The sequence below is a fragment of the Rhinopithecus bieti genome, unplaced genomic scaffold, assembly GCF_001698545.2.
Source record: "Rhinopithecus bieti isolate Rb0 unplaced genomic scaffold, ASM169854v2 scaffold_19459, whole genome shotgun sequence".
Taxonomy (NCBI): domain Eukaryota; kingdom Metazoa; phylum Chordata; class Mammalia; order Primates; family Cercopithecidae; genus Rhinopithecus; species Rhinopithecus bieti.
The window spans coordinates 3,857,130-3,867,762 of NW_016809864.1; the positions used below are offsets into that span (position 1 = coordinate 3,857,130).

At 41.4% G+C, this 10,633-nt stretch overlaps 1 long non-coding RNA gene across 1 annotated transcript; it reads left to right on the forward strand.

Annotated features, from left to right (window-relative positions):
* Nucleotides 1-1,870: 1,870 nt before the first annotated feature.
* On the forward strand, nt 1,871-10,184 carry LOC108541211 (uncharacterized). Its single transcript, XR_001888903.1, has 3 exons — nt 1,871-1,984; nt 2,228-2,394; nt 10,009-10,184. It is a non-coding gene; the product is annotated as an uncharacterized LOC108541211 (long non-coding RNA).
* Nucleotides 10,185-10,633: the final 449 nt, after the last annotated feature.

The window sequence follows — 10,633 nt, forward strand, 5'->3', positions numbered from 1 at the left end:
CCGAGTAGCTGGGACTACGGGTGCCCACCACCATGCCTGGCTAATTTTTTTGTATTTTTAGTACAGACGGGGTTTCACCGTGTTAGCCAGGATGATTTCAATCTCCTGACCTCGTGATCTGCCCGCCTTGGGCCCCCAAAGGGCTGGAATTACAGGGGCCCCCCCCCCCCCCCCCCTCTTTTTTTTTTTTTTTTTTTTTTTTTTTTTTTTGTATTTTTAGTAGATATAGGTTTCACCATGTTAGCAGGATGATCTCAATCTCCTTACCTCGCGATCCACCCGCCTCAGCCTCCCAAAGTGCTGGGATTACAGGTGTGAGCCACTGTGCCTGGCCTCTGCTAAAATTTTTAAATGATCTTGTCTCTTTTAATTTCATTTTTGATAGTTTATCTTGCTATGTCTTCAAGTCTTTTCTTCTATCATATTTAATCTCCCATTAATTCCATCTACTGTTTTTAAAATCTCATACATTGTAGTTTTCATCTCGAATGTCTGTGTCTTTTTACTATTTCCCATGTATCTATTCAAAGTTTTGATATCTTGAATACAGTGATAATAACTATTTTAATGTCCTTGCATGTTAATTCTAACATCTAGGCTAGTGCTGGATCAGTTTTGATTATTTAATTATTCTCCTCACTGTGGTTCATATTTTTCTGCTTCTTTATATGCCTGTTAATTTTTGATTAGATGCCAGTCATTGTAAATTATGCCTTGTTGGATTCTGAATATCTTTCTATTTCTGTAAGTATTCTTGAGTTTTGTTATGGGGCACAGTTAAATTACTTGGAAAAGTTTTATTCTATCAGATTTTGCTTTTAATATTTATTAGGCAGGACTAGAACAGTGGTCAGTCTTGGGCTAATTTGGGCTATTTTCCACTGCTGAGGCAAGATACTTCTCTTTAAAGTCATTACTTCTCATGTCTGATACGGTTTACTTTCTTTGTTCTTTTCGTTCCTTTTATTTCTTTTTTTTTTTTAATTTTTTGAGGGGGGTTGTTTCAGATGAGAAAGTAAATCTAGTCCCTGTTCATCCATGTTGACTGGAAGCAGAACTGTGACTGATTTTAATTCTTATCAAAGTTCCCTTTGGAATTTGTGATTAAACATGTCTTCTTGGGTTTGGCCCACTGAGTTGAATAACTGATTTTTCCTTTTTCTGACCTTTCTCAGAGTCCCTGAAATACCCACCCTTCCTCAGTTTCTTTTGTCACACCAACACTCTTCCTTAAGCTGTCAACTATCTAATGCAGTCTTTCTCTAGAAGACATTGCCAATTGCCTACCTAATAGTTATCCCTCCCACTTGTTTGCTAGGTAATAAAACTTGATATTGTTCAGGGAAGCAGTTTTCCTCAGCTAAGTCTTACCTCTCTGGACTTCATTAAATCTAGCAGTAGCCACAGGAAAGTTGTGTGTGTGTGTGTGTGTGTGTGTGTGTGTGTGTGTGTGTGTGTGTTTTAAATAACAGAGCTATTCTTGCATCTGACTTTTTACTGTTTGGAATTTGGGTCCAATGCCTGGAGATGCAACATCAATCTTGCAACCAGAAATATATATATGACATATATTGTGTAATACCAGATAGTGCTATTTATATACAGTAAGAAGTGAATGGTGCCACTGCCTAATGCTGTGCAATGTGCAGTATATGTGGCCATACTCAGAAGCCCTAAAAAGAAGGATGAAGATGCAGGAAGATAGAAGGGCTCTGAGCATAAGCCCTAGACTGACTTCTTGCTGTGTGAGAAAAAAATACCGCTTGCCTGTTTAAATCATCTTTTCTTGGTTTCTGTTACTTGCAGTTGAGCATAATCCTGACTTACATCCCTCTTCTTCTTTCTTCTACAGGTAGCAGAATATTGGCATGTAGCGCTACTCAAAACATAGAAAGCAGAAATAAATCGTTTCCGCCTGGAGGACCTCCTCCATCTCAACACCCAGTGGTTTTGACAGAATTGATATAGAAATAGAAACTTCAAGGTGGGAACTTTTTATTTAATGCAAAGTAATAAATGATTTAAGAAACTACATTTGTTGCATGTTATGTACGTGTCAGATGGTGGGTTAAGAAGTGCTTTACATAAATTATACCATTTAATCTTCAAAACTACATTAAGATGCAGGGATTTATATATTTATCCAACCAATATTTATGAATTATTAGAACTCTTCTACGTACTGTGGACCTAGCCATGAATTACAAGGTACTTTCTATCCATGCAGTTACAGCCTGGTGAGGGAGACCAGCAACATCAAACAAATAAATAAAATAAAAATAGAAGACTGTGAACAAATCTCTGAAGATTATTAAATCATCTGATGTGATAAAGATAGTGACTATTTTAGAGCAGCTCACTGGGGAAGGCCTCTCTGAGGAGGTGCCTTTTAAGGTAAGAATTCTGAATGACAAGAATAAGACAATCATGTGAAAATCAGGGCATTTCAGGCAGAGGTTACAGCGAGTGCAAAAGGCCTTGAATTGAGAAGATCGTGGTGAGTTGAAGAAACAGCAAAAAGGTCCTATGTGTTTAGGGATTGAAGATGAAAGGGGAGGCAGCTGTAGGTACCGACAGGAGCACAGTCATGGAGGACTGGGTAAACCAAGGTCGGGAGTTTTATTCCATTCTAAGAAGAGTGCTGTGATTTGTTTTATATTTTACAAAATCAATCTGGCTCTTCATTAGTGAATACATAGATTATGGGTAGGGGAAAAGAATGAAAGCAAGAAAATGAATTAGGAAGCTTTGCAGCCATTCAGAAGATGAAAGGACTTTGGCTGGGATGGGGTGATAGGAAAGATGAAGGGATGGAGATGAATTTGGACTGTTTGGGAGGTGGAGTTCTCAGGGCTTATTTAGGGATTGGCTTACAGGCAATGAGAAGAAGGAATCAAGGATTGCTGTTAGGGTTTTGACTAAGGAATTATCATCCCCATGTCATAAATGAGGAAGCATATACATGTATGTTTAATATATATTAATATATATGTTTCATATATATATGAAACAATTATATATGAAAGAGATTACGAAGTTTGCCAAAGGTCACACAGGTAGCCCATGACATTCATTTATTATGTATTTATTTATTCATTTGACAAATATGTGTCAGGCACAGCAGAAATAGGAGTGATCAAGACAGTCATGGTCCCTCATGGAATTGAAACCAACTCAATAGTCACATAGACCAATAGTCCCCAACGTTTCTGGCACCAGGAACCGATTTCATGGAAGACAATTTTTCCACAAATTGGGGTTGCTGGGGGATGATTTGGGATGACTCAAGCACATTACATTTATTGTGCATTTTATTTCTATTATGATTACATTGTAATATATAATGAAATAATTATACAACTCACCACAGTGTAGAATCAGTGGTAACCCTGACCTTGTTTTCCTGCAACTAGATAGTCCCAAATGGGCATGATGGGAGACAGTGACAGATCATCAGGTATTAGATTCTCATAAGGAACAGGCAACCTAGATCCCTCTTATGTGCAGTTCACAATAGGGTTCGTGCTCCTATGAGAATCAAATGCTGCTGCTGATCTGGCTGGAAGCAGAACTCAGGTGGTAATGCCAGCTATGGGGAGCGGCTGTAAATACAGATGAAGCTTTGCTTGCTCACCACTCACCTCCTGCTGTGTGGCCCAGTTCCTAACAGGCTACAGACCACCACCCGTCTGTGGCCTGAGGGTTGGGGGAGACCCCTGACATTGACATTTTTTTCCCCCAGTAAACATATAAATTGATCCTTCTGGTCTTAAAGCTTGAAGCTTAAATTTGTTTTATCTGAGTTCCTTCTTCAGGAAAGGATCCCTGGTCCCCTGCCCCAGCCTCTCAGAAACTATCAAAGAACTGAAACTCACCAGATCATCACATCCAGGCAATGAGACGCCAGACCACTTATTCATCTTGATTGCTTTCTTACCCCTCCCAAGTTACATTTCTTTCCTGCTATATAAACCCCTAATTTTAGTCTGTCAGGGAGATGGATTTGAGACTGAGCTCCCATCTCCTCAGCTGTAGCACCCAATTAAAGCCTTCTTCCTTGGCAATAACCAATGTCTCCATGGTTGGCTTTCTGTACAGAGAATAACAGGACCTAGACTGAACCCCTGGTGTTTCAGAGAATATTTTACTGCATTGTTAAAGTGATTAGGAGGATTTGAAATTCAAAGTCAGTCATGTTAAGTCAAAGTTCATACTTTGGCTTATGTGATGTTTGATGGAATTTCCTGGTGTTTGAAAGAGGACACCCAGGGATCAGGACTGTACAGACCCTCCCGCCCATCCCACTTAGCCCATCTTGTTCTTTGCTTGAATTTTGTCACTCAGCCTCAAGCACTCCTAGTTTTGTTCTTGTTTTGTTTTGTTTTCCTTTTGAACACTCTTCCCATATGGGTTCACTGGTGATTACTGCAGGAGTCTTGGTAAACACTTATTGCATCCCTACAATGTGTCAGGCACTGCACTTGTCACTGGAGAAATAAAAAATGAGTAATAGATCTCCCTGTCTACAAGGAGCCCACCGTCGAGTTGGAAAATACAATTATAAACAATTATTTCAATGCAGTAGAATTAGGGCCATGATAGAGGCACAGGACATTGTTGGGTCACACAGGAAAGTACCTTACATAGACTGGGCAAAAGTTATTAGAAAAGCTCTTTCAGGGGAAGTGACAGAGAAAAAGGAAAAGGAAGTGGATTTTGCCATGCAAAAGGAAAGAAAAAGAATTCTAAGGCGGACGAAGCAATCCAAGTAAAATCACAGAGGCTTGAAACAACATGGCAAGTGCAGGGAACTATGATGTGCCTGGACCATAAAGTGAAAAAGGGGGTGGGAGGAGGTGAGCCTGGAGAAAGAGATCCCAGCCTGGCCCCAAAGGCAAGTCATTTCAAAGCGTCTTGCACTACACTTTTCTCTCTCCTTTCATTCTTCCAAAACAAAACAAAATATTTCCCAATGCAGACTACCAACTGAAATCTGCACCTTAAAAGGCTAGATTGGGCCAGGCGCGGTGGCTCATGCCTATAATCCCAATACTGGGAGGCCAAGGCAACTGGATCACTTGAGGTCAGGAGTTCGAGACCAGCCTGACCAACATGGTGAAACCCTGTCTCTATTAAAAACTCAAAAATTATCCAGGCATGGTGGCAGGCACCTATAATCCCAGCTACTTGGGAGGCTGAGGCAGGAGAATGGCCTGAACCCGTGAGGCGGAGGTTGCAGTGAGCTGAGATCATACCATTGCACTCCAGCCTGGGCAACAGAGCAAGACTTCATCTCAGAAAATAAATAAAATAAACAAAAGGCTAGGTTGTGTTGGTTTTCTCCCCCGCCTTATTTTCTGGGGACCTGTTACATTCTGATCATGGATCTTCTTTTGTCTGAACAACATCACGTTTTCCTCTGAAATCCTTTCTGTCTCTCTTCCATCCAGTTGTTTCTTTAACTGAAAAAGGAATCTGCCACGGGAAACATGTCGGGGTCTTGACAGCATCTGCTGTCTGTGTATATTTCAAAACACATAAAAGAGATCCTGAGTCACTGAGGGGCATCCTCCTGTTTCTTATGTTTTCTGTTTCAAATATTGTCTCCAAAGCTCACCTCTCAGTGCTGAGAGTTTGGGGGCTGCTTCATGGAGTTAGAGAGTCATGTTTAGGGAACTCTACTGGGTTAGGCCCTTGAAAACTTTTGCCTTGTAGAGAAAAAAAATTTTAATTATTCTTTTGAGTGCTCTCATTATCCTTTTATATCTCCAACGCACACATGCACATACACATTCCCAAGTTCTTTTACTTTTTTCCCACATAAATGCAAACTCTTGTAGGAATCTCCGAGAACAGTGCCCCATTTTAGAGTTTTGGTCTACCAGGGTTTGAACTGTAAGCCTTGAGAAACCTGTCTTCTCCCAGATCCTACTGCAGGCGCAGTTCAGGGAGGACTCCCTATAGTCATTTTATGCTCAAGGTTTATTTTAATGCCTTTATCCCATATTTTAAGAGACTGCTCTGAGAATTTTAAAAATACACCCTTCTTTTCATTCCCAAGATGACCTACAAGAATTTATAAAACGTAACAATAGAGCCCTTTTTTTTAAAGCCAGAGAAATGAAAGAAATAAGAGAGAGGGAGAAGGAGAGGGAGAGGGGGAGACAGAGCTAGAAAGAGAGAGAGAATGAGGGAGGAAGAGAAGAGAAAGATGAGACCAAGAGAAAAGATAACATGTAAACGTACAGTCAATAAGATTACATGCCAGCATGAAAACAGGATTTTTAATTTGGCTCTGAGCTGTCTGGAATCCTAAGAAAAAAATATGTACTTGCAAATCAGTGGTGTCTTCACAAAGCAAAAGATTACACCCTAAGAACCAGGCTTTCCCTGTTGTTTAAGTCAAATCCCTTTTGACCTAATTCTTAGGGTCCTATAGCTCTGGACTCCTTTGGGCCGGACTTGAACTCTACACTTTACCCACTAGAAACTCTGGAATTCTTTGTGCATCAGTTCCTGCAGCTGTAAAATGCAAGCATTGAACTAGATCATCCTGGAAGGTCTGTTCCACTCTAATAGTCTAGGATTTATTTATGATTTAGTTAGTACTTCTGCCTAACACATTCTATAAACCTTCACCCAGCTTTTGAAAAACAACAGATCTTTCTAGATTTCATCTCCTTACATGAGTATTAGCCTTTCTACATCGGTATGACCTAGATAATTGGAAAAGGAAGGATGTTAAGAATGCAGGCTCGATGGCTGGACTTGGATCTAATGAATCCTAACATCTGGGGGTGGTACTTGGGGACATGTAGTCAATAAGCCACCTGGGTGATTTGGATCCACCATTAGTGCATCTGATGTTTCTGCAGGTAACACATTGTATTAGTGTCCTACTGCTGCTGTGAAATATTACCATAAACTCTTTGCCTTAAAACAACACAAGTCTGTCATATTTACAGGTCTGTATGTGTTTAGAAGTTCCAAATTAGTTTCATGGGGTGAAAATAAAGGTGCCAGCACGGCCTCCTACTGGAAGAATCCCATTCCTTGCCTTTTCCAGCTTCTAGCAGCTGCTCATATTCCTTGGCTTATGGTCCTGCACGGCTCCTATCTGTTTCCTCTGTCTCATTCCTTTCACTGACTCTAAATCTAACTCTCCTGCTTCCTTCTTTTAAGGGCCCCTGTGATTACTGTGAGCCCTATTGGATAATCCAGGATAATCTCCCCGTCTCAAGATTCTTAACTCCATCATGTCTGCAAAGCCACTTTTGCCATGTAGGTAACATAGTCATACATCTGGGTACTAAGGTAAAGACATCCTTTGGATGCCCTTATTGAGCCAATATCACATACTGCCTTGATTTTGCTGAGGCTGATACAAGGGGCTCCAGAATTTGTTGCTGCAAATTTTCTCTATAAAATCCAATAAACTGACTCTAGGAGATGTCACTGAAGCACTTGCTAAAAATATTCTATATTCCACGAGGTAACCTGCAATCACCTGTATCATTTAGAACCCTCCATTTCATCATGCAATTTTTTAATATATATATACTTTCATTATTCACCTGTTAACTCCATAATATGCCAATCACGAGCTAGTTTGCAGCAGTCACATTCCCTTGATCACAGCTGCATGAGGATGTGATTAACTGGAAAACAGGGAGACCAGAGACACGATCAGAAATGACGTCATGCAGCCCATGCCATCGCAGTACAATTGTCAGGTTTGCTGGTGGTTTGGTAAAGCTGGTTCAGTTCTATTCCCTTTGCCAGGGATTCCCACGTGTGTGAAAACTGGACCAACAGTGGTGGAGTTCCATTTCCTGGTTCCATTTCCTATGTTCTTCTCCGAAGATAGAATAGTGTCTATTAAGACAAGATGGCTTAGGAGCCAGACTGACCTGAATTACCATTCTGCCTTGGCCACTTACTAGCTGCATTGGGTTTGGCACAGTCCTTAACCTCTCTGTGCCTCAGTTTTGTCATCTGAAAAATGGGATCTCATAGCTATTAACTAGCAGCAAAGATTAGACCCTGAGGCTTCCCTCTTCTGGACCCCATGTTTTGCTTGGTGTGAGGTGTAGTGGGCTTTTTTATTCTCTAAAATGCCTTAATTTTTGTTTTGGGCCTCAATTCTAACATGCAGAGAAAACAAGGCTTGCGTTGTGTAGGCTTTTTATCCTCTCTTTTTTCAAGGGGTTGAGGCTAAGTTCTGGGGCATGTGGACTGACATCATACCGAAGATGTCATTAGCAGTTGGTGCCAGCTCGTCCTGAGAACTGCTCTATTTCATCTGGTCAAAGCCAGGACCACTCCAGGCCTCAGTCACTCTCAGCCTCTCTTGAATATAGGAAATACTTGGTTGCCCTTTCTCTAGGCTTGAGGAACAGGGAGAGAATGCATTCCCCACTGTGTCAGCGTGCACCTTGCTGGTCACTTAGAACCTTGAGATTCTTGGCGCATCTACCTCAGAACAATTGGTCAGGGCAACCCCACTTTCATTTTTCCTCTGCTATTCCCTGATGACACAGGAATAGGGAATAGCATGCCCCATCCTAGGGTCTTGCCATTTTTCACCTGTGCTTTTTCTACCACACCATGCTTTGCACTCTCTGGAGCAAACCATATCAGCCTCTCATCCAAGCTGCTCTGGAAGCTTTCGTTCATAGGCAGCCAGAGATAAGGGGCTGAGAATGGTGCAAGAAAACCATCAAGAGTAGAGCTCCTAAAACCAGTGACCCCTTTGCTAGAAGACAAGTTCTAGGTGCGTCCATCCCCTACAAATCTCTCCTTGGCAGAAGGAACTCAGAAGGCGGAGGGGTTGTAGACAGGATAAAACACTCATGCTTAATTGCCTTGGGAGGGTCAGAAACAAGTCCCTGTTCAGTTTAGTCAAGCTAATTAGTTAGAAAAGAATGTGCTCGGCATATAAACAAAAGCCTTTTCTCTATAAGCAATTAGGAGCCACCCTCATCTTACTCATTTAAACACACACCCAACCACAAAGCTGGAAAGACACCAAAGAGTTGGAGAGACACCAGAGTTGGGGCTGAACAACAGCTTTTGCTAAGTTTCAAACCTTCACTATTAAAGACTTATCTTCCTTTCTGAAAAGCTTCTACTCTTGGTGAACCCCTGAGCGTTCATTTCCAATTTGTTTTTGACCAGGCAGCATTATCTATGTACTTTATTTACATTATTTAGAATTTTCATGACATTCTTGCATTTTTTTCTCATCACCGAAGTATTTATCATATTTATCATGTCTATATGTTGGGTACATTGAAGGTCTTCTAGCTATTTGGAAAAAGTTCAACCCATTTTGTTAACTATAGTCACTGTACTATGCTAGCAAACATTACAACACACTCCTTCCATCAGACTGTATGTTTTACTCATTCACTCTTAAGTTTAGCAGTGATGGTGTCAGGCTGTCCTCAACCATGCCGTAGAGGTGCATCCTCTCTGTTTCCACTACAGCCTTCTGTCGTTTCTCCGTCTCACATTCATACGCTGTTTTGTAATTGATGGCTTATGTGTCTCTGTCCAGTAAACAATGTGAGACCAGTCTTATGTCTACCACTATGTCTTTGGTGTCTTGTACCATGCCCAGCACATAGACGCTACTGGATAAATTATTGTTGAGTGAATGAATGAATGAATGAATGAATGAATACCTTCTCTGGGAGGAAAGGTCAAAGGTGTCAGAGGTCATTGCCAGGGTGATGAGGATCTGCAAATCTGCAAAGCAAATAACACTGAGAATGGAAGCTAATGGAAGCTATCTTTCCCCCAAATTTCTATGAAATTGAGTGTCAAAATTGAAGTGGAAATGAATCACAAGATGGTAGATCTCTCACTGTACACACTTTGATTGAATAATCAGAGCCAATATTTTTTGAACACTTACCACATGGCAACCACTGACACAGCACTCTTTACATGCATTCCTTCCTCCATTGGGTACTTGGACTGAATGTCTTCCACTGACTCTTCCAGATCCACATCTGTGCTTTTCCATCCCTGCCCTGGTGCTGGAATGCTAACCTGTACAGGCTGCATAGTTCCTCTTGCTCTCCAGCTTCTAGATGGATTCAACCACTGGGAGGCATCAGCAGAAGTCAGAGAAGAGGGTAAAATGCAGTCCGGGTGTTTAGTCTGCTGGTTCTTTCCCTGCCAAGTCACCATGGGTGAGTTAACTATATCTACTGAAGACCATAGTGCCTGTCTTGCAGCCTTCTCCATACAGTTGCCTTTTCTGGATGCCAGTAACCCCCCCTTTCTCTTGCCCTTACAGGCTTAAAGACGTATCAGCTGCCTTCTCTTATTACCCCAGGGGCATTCACCATGCCATGTGGGTTTTCTTAAATCCTGTCACCCTTTTCTCATAACAAGAGTTATGTCATTAATAGCTCCATTTTAAAGAAAGGACACTAAGTCTTAGAGAGATTAAGAGACATTTCGAGGCCAGGTGTGGTGGCTCATGACTGTAATCCTAGCAGTTTGGGAGGCTGAGGCAGGAGGATCACTGGAGCCCAGGAGTTCAAGTCCAGCCTGAGCAACATGGCAAGACCCATCTCTACAGAAAAGTAAAAAATTTAGCTGGGCATGATGGCACATGCTT